The sequence below is a fragment of the Sorex fumeus genome, unplaced genomic scaffold (genome assembly GCF_029834395.1).
Source record: "Sorex fumeus unplaced genomic scaffold, SorFum_2.1 ptg000014l, whole genome shotgun sequence".
NCBI classification, from domain to species: Eukaryota; Metazoa; Chordata; class Mammalia; order Eulipotyphla; family Soricidae; genus Sorex; species Sorex fumeus.
The window spans coordinates 4,168,437-4,181,868 of NW_026606071.1; the positions used below are offsets into that span (position 1 = coordinate 4,168,437).

The window sequence follows — 13,432 nt, forward strand, 5'->3', positions numbered from 1 at the left end:
ATAAATTTAAATTATTGTTAATTTTTTTGAGGGAGGTGTTGGTAAAGTTCAAGCTTTTCTTTAAAACAAGAGAAGAACCTTTTGTTTAGATGATAAAAATTATTTGCAATTATGTAATAATAATACCAAATTCTAGCAATACTAGGGTCAGTTTCCTTTTGTGAGCAGTCTGTTTGTTAAATCATTTCCTCATCCAATTTATTAGTGTCATTATTGTTCTTATTTCATAAATGAAATTCAGGCACATATGGCCTGTCTCTCTGGCCGCAGCCATATACACAGTAAGGGAGAGAGTGGAATTGGAATCCTGGCTGTCTGTTTTTTCAAAGACAGCCTCTTGGGGAAAATGAAATTACTTGTGCACTTGAAACACATTTTTGAAGATAGCGTAAAGGGCTGGAATACATGCTTTGCATGTGAACATTGAACTTGGAAATTTTTATGAATGAGGTGGAGGTGAAGAGAGAACATAGCATCATCAGATTTCCAAAGGGATTACAGATTCAAGAATTACTGCCTTGTTAGAAAGAGGGAAGGTCTTTTCAGTGGAGCTATATCATAGAATTTTAGAATTTTTGAGTTGACAGAGTGAAAGCTTGTTTTTGTCTCTTTTCCAGGACAGTAGGTGACTGCTAAGGTCAATGCTTCTATTTGTATGTCTGATTTTCTTCATCGTTTCCTTTCTCTTTTCTTGTCACACTCTCCTATCTATCTGCAATTTCTGTCCTCGGCTTTCTTAGGGCTCAGCATTTTTGCTCATTCTGCTTAGAATTCTCTTCTCTCTGGAAAACCTCTACTTGTTCGGGAGAGTAGATACACTTTCACCACTATGAGGAACCTTCCAGTACCTTTTTCACCTTTGACCTGGTGCCCTACACCTGGTGGTTTGAAGTCCTTTTGGCACTAAGTTGAAATGATCTAATGAGACACTGCTGTCTCCTATTGGGAGATTTTCTAGACTACAGAGTAAGGAAAGTCTGGGTCATGTTTCCTTTCACTGTGCTTAGCACCCTGATGAGTAGTAATTAGGCGTTCAGGAAAATAATTGTTAAATGTTTTTTTGAGGAGGCGATTTGAGGCACACCTTCTTGTGCTCAGGGCTTTCTCCTGACTTTGTGCTCAGTTATCACTGCTGGTGGGGCTTGCCCATATTCAGTGGCAGGGATAGAACCTGGGGCCATCCTTGCCTATAATTATGGCAAGTGCCTTAACCCCTGTACTATCTCTCCAGCCACATCTCTTCTCTAGTTTTGACTTTCTTTACTTGATGCTAAACGATTTCAATGGCAGCCTCCAGCCTCTCACTATCCATGTTTCATTTTACACACTTCCCTAAAGAAGTCTATTCAAACCTCTCCTGAAAGACCTTGCCACACACTGCTGAGCCTTTTGTGACATAGTGGAAAGGAATTCAGCTTTTCCCATGGTTTCCCATTGTCCTCCTGTGTGTTTGTGTGTGTGTGGAGGGGGGGGGAGGTGGGGGAGTGAGGAGGGGAGGGGGTTAGCCAGAAATAAACAGGCAAAACTTCTCTGAACAGTTTAAAAATGACTGAAGCAAATAGTATATGGATTTCTGGTAGATCCCATTCTAAATAAACAGTTGCACTCATTTTGTTTATACTTGTGTCCTGTTTCCATTCCTCCGCAGTTGACCCCTGTTACCAGGTTTGCCAGCACATCTTCCTCTTCTTCTGGTGACTTATATTTTGTTTATAGACTGAGGGTTTTTTTTTTCTCATTTTCCTTTTTTTTAATCTTCCATGTAAGAGTGAAATCATATGATATTAGTCTTTCTCCACCCAGATTTTGTTTTTCCTTCCCTTTAATTTCCATTAAGCTCTTGGTACCTCTTCTCATGCTGCTTCTTCTTCCAGATGTGTCCTTGCCTCGGTTCTGTAAGTTAAAATTGATCTGTTCTTTTGGATTCAAGCACAATTAATACTTACTTGAAAGCACCCCACATTTCTTCATTAAGGAGTCTTATTTTCTTTCATTTAGATATTCTTTTCTTGAAATGCCTTTAATAATCGGTTCATACCGTTTTCTATTCCTCCCACAGTAGATTTTGGACTATATCTGATTTGAATCTGGATACTAAATATAGTAATATCCTCTAAAAGGTAACAATTATTGGTCATCACTGGCTGTGTTCTTTATACCAACTGTATAGAAAAAGAAGGCTCAGTAACCCCACCCCAGCTGAGGCCCTTTGCCTGGTCTGTATTGTGAATGGGGGGACCTGGAAGAAGAAAAATAAAAATGAAAGGTATACCAATTTCTGACACAATGACCGTGTTACATAAATATGATGCTCCCACCTGATTTAAAACTATACCTGGTGTCTGGTCTTATTTAGTAACTATTTGCTCAACTGAATTGAAAAGACATCTGAAATTTTTTTTTTAATATTGTGATGCCAACTACGGCTTTTGGGCTTTTGGTTTCACACCTGCTGTGTATGCATTGTCACATCTGCTTTATTCAGGTCTTTGAATTTCGTCTTGTTTTTCCACTGAAAAAAGACTGATTGCTTCTGCTTAAAAATTCCAAGGCCTGGCAGTGTATTTGCTAACTGCTAGTACAATAGGCTACATCTCATTTTTTTCTGTGGTCCAATAATGTTTTGGGCCCTTAATGTCTATGCGGGACCTGTTTTTCTATTTACTTGTGGTACTCCTTCTAGATGATATGGGGAAAATACAGCACTTCCTGAATTGTCAGAGAAGCATTGGAGAAAATGCTGGAACTCATTCTATTTAAGTCTAGCCATTCTCCCAGCTGAGTGGGTATTACCCACTCACGAAATGCTTACAGTATGTTTCAAAGCTTTTCTGAAAGACATGCTGAAGTGTGTCCCTAGTTCTGAATAAGTTCTAGTTTCTTTTCATTAAACATACTTCAGATGTAGAAAGAACAAGGAAATAGGCATTCAGTAAAAGAAAAATAGATTTGTATTAGGTCCTTTCCACTGTATTTTACTGTGAATCATTGTATCACTGTCATCCTGTTGATAATCGAATTACTTGAGCGGGAGCCAGTAATGTCTCTCTTCCTCCCAGCCTTGAGATTTTAGCAGCCTCTCCTTACTCATCTTTACCCAAGGATTGGAGGCTCTTTCAGGGTCAGAGGAATGAGACCTGTTATCGTTACTGTTTTTGGCATATTGAATACACCACGGGGACCTTGCCAGGCTGTGCCCAAGCGGGCGGGATACGCTTGGTAGCTAGCCGAGAGGCATGTATTTATATATTTATGTATTTTTCTCTATGATTTACTGTGAATAAATTCTCCAAATTCACCAATTAACTCCTCAAACAAACAAAAAAAGGATAATCTATATTGACTCTTTATAGGGCCATTGAACTTGGGCCCAACAGATGCAGGCAGCTGTTCCAGGCCTTGAGTCATCGCCCTGTATTTTTTTTTCCTGTGGGCCAGTGGTTCTTAGCCATAGCTGTGCATTAAAATTATCTGTGACCCTATCTATAGTAATTGTGACTTAATTGGACTGGGGTGGGGTCTGCGGTGATTTTTAACATCTACACACATTTGATTTTTAACATCTACACACAAGCCCAGATCAGAGGCTTGACGATACTGGAAAAGGTAATAGCATTTTATGAGTAGATAATCTTGAGCTTTAGAAGATTTTTAGGGGCTGGAGTGATACAGTGGGTAAGATGGCTTGCCATACACACAGCTCACCTAGCATCCATATGTAGTGATCCTGAGTGCAGAACAAGGACTAACCCATGAGTACCACAGGGTGCAATACCAAAACAGAAAAAAAAAAGTCAATATTTCATTTGTTTGTTCAACTATCTTTCAGAAAATAAGTTTTTATATATGTTTATAGTACTAAATGTCTTTTTCAGAAAATTGTTTCTGGGGATAGTCTTACTAAGTCAGTGTTCTTAGTAGTAAACAAGATAGTGAAGTTACTTTGTTTGATGGGGGGATGCTGGGTCATACTTGGCAGTACTCAGTACTTAGTACTGCTCCTGATTATGTATGGTCAGTGACCTCTGACAGTGCTTGTGAGGCCATTTTTACTGTCTCAGATCAAATTGGGGCTTGCCAGTGCAAGGCAATGTCTTAAACCCGCCCTGCATTATTTCTCTAGCTCAACAGGCACTTGTTAGGAAATTGTTCAAATGACTTACTTTTCACTTATCATTGTGATCCAGAATAAGTTAATCATACAGTTCTTTGACCTCTCAAACACTTCCTATGCATTTTCTTAGTACTATCGTTCTTTGCATTTAGTATTTTTATTATATAGACAGAATATGTATATAGTAGATGCTAAAGAATTCTTTATCATGAAGTAACTCTACAGAGTGTACCAATAGTACTTCAGTAATTTTCTTTTGTGGCAACTTAAACATTTAACCACTTAATAGTAATTGGTAAAATACATATTTGCAAATACTTAATGATGTATTTTTAAATTATTATTATTATTATTATTATTATTATTATTATTATTATCGGGCTGGAGCGATAGCACAGCGGTAGGCCGTTTGCCTTGCAAGCGGCCAACTTGGCTGACCCGAGTTCGATTCCTCCGCCCCTCTCTGAAAGTCTGGCAAGCTACCAAGAGTATCACGCCGGCATGGCAGAGCCTGGCAAGCTACCCATGTTGTATTCAATATGCCAAACACAATAACAACAAGTCTCATGATGGAGACGTTACTGGGTCCACTCGAGAAAATTGATGAACAATGGGAGGACCGTGACTGTGATTATTATTATTATTTGCTTTTTTGGGGTCACACCCAGCGATGTTCAGTGGTTACTCCTGGCTTTGCACTCAGGAATTACTCCTGGCAGTGCTCAGGGGACCATATAGGATGCCGGAAATCGAACCTGAGTTGGCCACGTGCAAGGCAAACACCCTACCCGCTGTACTATCTCTTCAGCCCCCAAATTAATTATTTTTTTCAAATTGATTTTAAAAAAAGAATCATTGTGTCACCATGAGATACAGTTGCAAAGCTTTCATGATTGAGATTCAGTCATACAATGTTCAAACACTCATCCCTCTACCAGTGTACATTTTTCACCACCAATATCCCCCATATCCCTCCTGCGCCTCCCCCAGCCTCGCTCTATGTCAGGCACTCCCCCCCCCACCCTCCCTCCTCCCTCACCCTCTCTCCATCTTTTTCTTTTGAGCCTTATGGTTTGCAATACAGATAATGAAAGGTTATCAAGTATGGTGGTTTTTTTTTTAATTGGACACTTCACATCTTCTCGGACCTTGAAATGAGATTGAGAGCTGCCAAACTTTTTTACTTGTTATTGTTCAATTTAACTTCTCATGTACTGTTTGCATTTTAACCAGAGTGATCACGGTTCACCCAAATTCACATACAAGAGATGTTATTAGTTTGAGTTGAGTTATTGAATCGTTATTGAGTTTGTGTGGTGTCCTACAGATATTAGTCTTGTCCTAACATGAAGGTTTAAACTATCTCCTGGCATGCTTATGAATTTGTCTCCTTTTGTGACTTTGAGCCTGTGTGACTTTGAGTCCAAATTCAGACTTCTGTTACCTTTTGTTTTAGGCACACATGGTATTTGTTTATGAAGGTTTACTTGATTCTCATTGCCTTTAGATATCAGGTGCTACATGGGTATGCATACATTTGAAGGAAAAACTAGCCCCAATTTCTCTGCAGCATTGATGAGGAACTCCGAAAACTGTGTACTTAAGAACCACTTTGCTAGACTCAAGATACTGTACTATTAAATATCTGATAGTGCTATATTCTTTGATTATGAGATGTTTATGAAATTTGAAGAACTCCAGAACCAGCCACCACCATGCTGAGACCACTCTCCACACGCATGAACATACTGGCAGAGGAACAAAGGCATGAGGGTCCCGGGACTGAGATCTCCAAGCCTACTCGGATCAGGGCTGAGCATCCTCCACCCAGATCCTCCATCTGCCAGTAGGCAGGGATCACACCCACCAACTGGCCCCCTGGCACCGTGTAATCCCATCAATGGCCAAGACCCAGAGACTATAAAGCCCAGCTCCCGGAAGAGAGCAGCGCAGAGTCTCCTGCCCCTGCGCCTGGCTGTCCTCGCCAGGGCCCCTTGGAGGGGAGCGGGTTGAGTTTCCCTCCCCTCCCCGACCAGGGCTCCGGCAGCTGAAGACCTCCAGAACCAGCCACCACCATGCTGAGACCACTTTCCACACACATGAAGGTACCGGCAGAGTAACAAAGGCATGCGAGTCCCAGGGCTGAGATCTCCAAGCCTGCTCGGATTGGGGCTGAGCATCCTCCACCCAGATCCACCAAATTCCAGTAGGCAGGGGTCACACCCACCAACTGGCCCCCTGGCGCCGTGTAATTCGCGGCCGCGCAACACATTATTTCATTATTACTTTGGACAAAATGGCAGGCTACCGAATGTAACCTGCCCACACGGCAGAGTCTGGCAAACTCCCCGTGGTGTACCCATTATGCCAAATACCAGTAACAATGATGGGTCTCATTCTCCTAACCCTGGAAGAGCTTTTAATATGGCACTTTTTAAAAAATCTCAGGGCTAGGACGAAGGAGATGTTACTGGGGCCTGCTCCAGGCAATCTACAATCATGATCGTGATGAAATTTGAACTCACCTCAGAACAATGATGAAGAAAGCATCCTGCTGCTAAAGAGAGAAGACAAGGCTACCTGTGCATGAGGCACAGAGATGGTGGCATTTGGATGTTGCAGCTTGGATCTCTTGGTGGGAAGGAGGTGGAGATGATCATGCCAGTTGCTACACAGTGACACCAACTTCACACAATACTGGTGCTGCAGTTTGTGTTAAATTACATCCAACTGTGAAGCGCTGGTAGTATGTGTCAGTATCAACATGTTAAAGCTCATTCTCAAGAATTGTAGGGGGTTGGAGCAATAGCACAGCGGGTAGGGCATTTGCCTTGCACACGGCCGACGCGGGTTCGATTCCCAGCATTTCGTATGGTCCCCTGAGCATCGCCAGGGGTAATTCCTGAGTGTAGCGCCAGGAGTAATCCCTGTGCATCACCAGGTGTGACCCAAAAAAGAAAAAAAAGTAGGATTCTAATGTGGGTTCCAGTAATAAGTTTTCTTATTCCAGATGCTCATGCTTAAAGTTGTGTAGTCAAAATAATGCATTTTATAATTATTAGCTGTTTCAGATCTTTCATCCTTTCCAGAAAGTTGCTGGGAAATGCCTTTGGGGGATAATTTTTTGAAGACAGTTTAGTTTGGGGCACTTAATCCTTTATGATAATAATACATGAATAATAGTATTTTGATTGTCCTTCTGGTCTTGTCCTCTCCAGACTTCATCTGTCAATTTTACTAACTTGGGAATGCTCAGGAACTTTGAGTCATTCAATTGTAAAAGACTCAAGAGTACTCTCATCCAAGTCAAGTGATTCATACTTAATTCTCCCCAAAGGGGAAATTAAACCCTAAATAACACATCTAGACTTATTTTTGTTATTATATTCACAAGAGGGAGATTTCAGTGCTGGTGTTCCAAAGGACTTATCTTTGCCATATACCAGCTTCAGTGTATTGGAAACACCTAGTGAGAAACATGTACTTCTCAAAATTTCGTAGGGAGTACTACTTTTCTGGTTTGGGTTTTTGTTTTGGGACCATATCTGTCTGGGCTCAGGGCTTACTCCTGGCTCTTCGCTTAGGGTTCACACCTGGTGGGCTCAGGAGACCTTATGGCGGTGGGGTGGGGGGCGGAATCAAACCAGGTTGGCCACATGCAAGGTTAGCGCCCGACCCTCTGTGCTTTCTTTCTGCTCCCCCCCCGTAGTATTATTTTTTTAAAACAGCAATTTTTAAGCATGCACACATCTATTGAATGATCTCTTCAGCCCAATAAGTTTTTGTTTGCTTTTGATTTTTTGTGTTGTTTTTGGACCACTTTTGTCCATTCTCAGGGCTTATTCCTGGTTCTTTGCTCAGGGATCAATCACATGCAGGTTTGGGCATTGAACCTGAGAGTCAGCTGTGTGCAAGGCAAGTGCCTAACCCACTGTATCACCCATAGAAGTTCTTAGGATCTAGTCCTGACTGGTATTTGGAATCTCTCTTGGTGGTGCTGGGAAACCATGTGGAGCTGGGGATCGAACCAGGGTTTCCTGCATGCAAAGCATATACTAAAGACCTTTGAGCTATCTCCCTCACACTAAATAGAAATTAGTTTAAAAAAAAACCATAAGTGCACTAAATGAGTTTTACAATATCTATGTGTTAACATCAAAAGAACAAAAGCAACCAGTGCTGGAGTGAATGTGGGGAAAAAGGAACGCTCTTTCACTGTTGGTGGGAATGCTGACTGGTCCAGCCTTTCTGGAAAACAATATGGACATTTCTTCAAAAACTAGAAATTGAGCTTCCATATGACCCCGCAATACCACTTCTGGAAATATATCCTGAGGGTGCAAAAAAGCCCAGTAGAAAAGACATCTGCACCTATATTTTCATTGCCGCACTGTTCACAATAGCCAAAATCTGGAAACAACCCAAGTGCCCAAGAACAGAAAACTGATTAAAGAAACTTTGGTACATTACACATGGAATACTATTCAACTGTAAGGAGAAATGAAGTCATGAAATTTGTTTTTAAGTGGTTAGACATGGAGAGTATCATGCTTAGTGAAATGAGTTAAAAAGAGAGGGACAGACATAGAAGGACTGTACTCATTTGTTATGTTATTTTATAACATAACATGAGTCTGATACCCAAGGACAGTAGACACAAGGGCCAGGAAGATTGCTCTATAGTTGGAAGCCTGCCTCATGAGTGGGAAGAAGGCAGTTGGAATAGAGAAGGGATCACTAAGAAAATGATGGTTGGGGGGATCAGTCGGGATGGGAGATGTGTGCTGAAAGTAGATAAAGGACCAAACATGATAACCTCTCAGTATCTGTATTGCAAACCATAATACCCAAAAGTAGAGAGAGTATGGGGGAAATTGTCTGCCATGGAGGCAGAGGGAGGGTAGGAAAGGGGGAGGTATACTGGGGAGATTGGTGGTGGGGAATGTGCACTGGTGGAGGGGTGGGTGTTTGATCATTGTGTGATTGTAACTCAAACATGAAAGCTTGTAACTGTATCTCATGGTGATTCAATTAAAAAAAAACCTCAAAAACCTCAGTGATACATAAATTATGATCAATAATGTGACTTTAAAATGTATTTATGTGTTTAAGTACAGATAAATAAGGATTTGCATGAGGGGACAAAAAAAGATGATGGGGACTACCTAATTCTGTAATCTGTGCTCCTCTGTGAGAGTTGTAAAACAATAAAAGCCGTTGATTAAAAAAAATCTACATGTTAAAAGAATTATGTTTTCTTCAGATAAGGCTTTCCATCTTTCTGTATTTCCCTGTATTATTTATTTCCATCTTTATTTTTTTGGTGGGAGGGCAGGGAGCGTGATGTACTGCAGTGTTTTTCCAGTTATTTAAGATCAGTTAATAAATGATGGAGCTTAATATAGCATGCTTTTTAAAAAGGTTGTACTGGTCTTGTTTTTCTTCTTTAAGCTCTGAGAGCTTATTCCTGGTCCTGCGCTCAAGGATCACTCCTGGTGTTGCTTGGGGGACTATACGGGTGCCGAGGATTCTAACCAGGTTGGCTGCATGCAAGGCAAGCACCAAACCCACTGTGTTCTTATTGCTCCAGCCTTGATCTTATTTTTTGAAGTTCTTTAACATCACAAGAATGAACGTACCTTTTGAAGAAAAGAAGAAAGCAGGAAAAAATAAAAGATTTTTGTTTTATAACTTGAATGTTGTGTGCACAGAAATGGTTGCTGACACCTTGTCTCACCCTTCATTTAAAAAAAATTTTTGTTGTTTTACTCGGGAGTTATACCCAGCCCAGTGCTCAGCGATCACGCTAAGCTGTGCTCAGGGAAGCATAGCTCTGTTTGCAATTAAACCTGGGCTTCCTGCATGTAAAGTATGTTGTGAGCCCTTGAGCTATCCCCCCAACCTTCATTTCAAGACTCAACTCCTTCATTTCACACATTTGCATTTTCTCTTGAATTAAGTGATTCTGAGCAAATGGTCTCACATCATAGTATCAGAATAAGGTATTAATTCATTAATTCACTGAAAACGCAGGTTTAGATTTATCTACATCAGTAAATAGTAAAAACTTTATAACTTCATGGAGCTAACATACAGATCGAGGGAAACAGAAAATGTTCACACTGAGTGAGTTATCTAAAGTAGTATGAAAAGAGCAGGATTTGAGGAGAGTTTGTTTACTCAGTTCTTGGACGTCCGAAAGAAGATTTGACTGTTTTTCTTCCTTGGGTTATGTGGCCTTTGGATGCTCTTCATATTACTAATGATTCATGTATTATATGCCTGAGCAAAGGGTATATCCCATTCCATTTTGTTAAGGTTTTTAAGATTGATCCAAATTTATCATACACCTGGTATCTATGCTGAGGTTTTGTGCTTCAGGAATATATCTTCATGATGAGAGGGCTGGAGCGATAGCACAGTGGGTAGGGCACTTGCCTTGTACACCGCCAACCGAGTTTGATTCCCAGAATCCCATAAGGTCCCCTGAGCACCATCAGGAGCAATTCCTGAGTGCAGAGCCAGGAGTAACCCCTATGCATCACCGGGTGTGACCCTAAAAGCAATATCTATCTATCTATCTATCTATCTATCTATCTATCTATCTATCCATCTATCTATCTATTTTCATGATCCAAACACCTCGTTGGCCATCCCTATCACATACTTGGCATGTCTCTATAGCTCACAGCTGGAGAAAACTTGTGACCTGTGTAATTCAAGCAGCAGAAAATCTTGGAAACCCATGCCTGACCAGTGAGCTTGACTGATACATTGATTTTGTTTGTTTCTTGCCAACTGTCCTCTCATTTACTCTAACAAACTATGACTTTCTATTGAATGCGGTTTACTTCCGGTAAAGCATTGACCTTGAAAGTGGTCCCGAGATCTGTGAAACATTAGTATGGAGGGTTTGGGGGATAGTGTAGGGGTTATGAGAAGTGTCGAGTTGATGGAACCGCTGATGGAGTGAGGAAGTGACCCATTTGGAGATGTGGGGGAAGAAAATTTTAAACAGAAAGGGCTGCCTGCGCAGAGATGTGGAGTTTGGCACCTTCCTGACAAGCTCCCAGGGCTGCTGTGGGCCAGTGCAGGTCTGAGCTCTCAGAGGAAAGTGGGGCACAGCCTCAGACAAGGGTGTTCTTGAGGGATGATGTCAGTTGGCACATTCATGCTGAACAAATTACTAAATTTACATCTTGCCTCTAAGGAGGGATATATGCTTTTTACCTTTTCTCACTCAGCTCAATTATTTTTATTTTAGGCTGCCTTTACATACTCTTCTTAACCTCATAGTTTTGTCCCAAGTCTTTCCAATTCTTTGCTGAGTTCCTTCAGGGGGGGAAAAAAGCAAAACAAAACAAAAAAAACAAACCCAAAAACCCACTCCTTTTTCAGTCTTTTTTTTTTTTTTTTTTGCTTTGGTGCAAGGGATTGAATCTGGGCTTCGTGCATGTAAAGCTTGTTTTTAGCCTGTTGTCTTATTTCTCCAGTCAGATGGGCCTTCTTTTTATCTCTGTTTCCAAATCTCACTCTAATAAGTCAATTTGAGTTATAAAATATCAAGATGAAGGAAGAAGAAATCATTTTCTCTCACCCCCAACAACACTTCCTCCTTTGAAACTACATGTGGTGACCAGGTGGTGTGACATGGAGATGATTTTTCAGCTGAGTGTTAAGAAGTATCAGAGAATTGAAGTCTAGGTTTCAGGGAGATTCCAGTTCCCCTAATTCCTTCTTCAATTCTCATCAGTTCAGATTTGCTTCCAAAAGAGCCCTTTTCTCCTCCTCAGTCTATTGCTTATTGATGTGGTGACCAACATCATTGCTTTTCAGGCACTGCAATACAAAGAGTAAGCCTTAATTTTTCACTAGGCAATAATTTACTTCTGTTGCTGCACTCAGGTGATTCGTGAAAAATGTCAATCCATTTATACATTGACTTTGTTACAAACTTCATTTGATATAAATTTCTAGTATTGATAGATTACTAGGTAAAGGTAAGGTAAAGGCCCTCCCGTTGATCGTCGATTTGCTCGAGCGGGCCCAGTAACGTCTCCATTGGAGACTTTGTTGTTACTGTGTCTGGCATATCGAATACTCTCGGTATTGATAAATAATGTATAGAACTGCAGGTGTGTTTTGTTTATTTTTAAATTTTCTTTATTGTAAGAATATAGTCTTTTGTAAGAATATAGTCTATACTGCATATAAAATATAGGATACATGAGTTCAGTTCCTCTGCCCCTCTCAGAGAGCCTGGCAAGCTACCGAGAGTATCTCGCCCGCAGGGCAGAGCCTGGCAAGCTACCAGTGACGTATTCAGTATGCCAAACACAGTAACAAGTCTCACGAAGGAGACGTTACTGGGCCCACTCGAGCAAATCGATGAACAACGGGAGGACCGTGACTGTGACCGTAAAGCTCTGAAGCACTGCGGGTAGTGAGTTCAGTTCTGTATCAACAGTTCTGGTCAACAGCAGGTTGTTAGTATTTAAGTATCAAAAATTATGCAGGAATTTTCAACTGCACAGGGATGGGATGATTAGTTCCCCTTACTCGGCCTGTTCAAGGATCAATTACATTATCCCTGATAATTTTATTTTAATGGATTTGTGAGTCTGTGAGTGAATAATTATAAGTGGTTCTAACCCAGGATGAAAATACCTATAGAATGACCTTGAACAATGTTTTAGGAACTTGAATCAGGTTGATTTATTCCCATTAAGGAAAAATAGCCTTTGGGTAGACAAGAAGGAATGCAGTCCAAAGACTAATGGCTCTGCTTTCTCGCTCTCCTTTGTTCTCTGTTGGTTTGTCTGCAGTGTCCTCCTCCTTAAGTTATGAGGTCACCTGTTACCCTTTCAATAGTTTTCATGAATCACGTTGTCTTGAGTCTCCAGACCTAATGGGGAAAATGTGTCTTTTATTAGAATTCTTAATTTCTTAGAGTTTTAATTCTCTCTGCAATGAATATTAGTACATACATTTGCTTTTTTGTTTCAAACATGAGAATACTTTTTAACTTTTAAACTCCAAGGCCAGTGAGAATTTGGATCCTAGCTGGTTCGTAAGCAGTGGAAAGCAGCTTTTCTATCTACGAGTTAAAACGAAACTCAGACCCTTTTATTCCTTTGAAAAAAAGGAGACTGTGTCCATGTTAGAAATATTGTAAAGTTTAAACTATTAAAGCCTCATCCACTCTGCTTTACAGAATGTGGAATAAAATGGTCCTTTCTCTGTTAGCTCCTTTTTTGTCCTCTTTTGTAAATATCTAGCCCTCTTTTTCAATAAAACGGGAAAATTGTGCTAGTATCC

General features: G+C 40.7%; 1 protein-coding gene and 1 pseudogene across 2 annotated transcripts in view; both read left to right on the forward strand.

Annotated features, from left to right (window-relative positions):
- FAM171B (family with sequence similarity 171 member B) overlaps nucleotides 1–13,432 on the forward strand; it is a 68,261-nt gene that overhangs the window by 26,619 nt on the left and 28,210 nt on the right. The gene's annotated exons all lie outside the window — the stretch shown is intronic.
- Nucleotides 2,127–2,243, forward strand: LOC130021207 (uncharacterized; annotated as a pseudogene).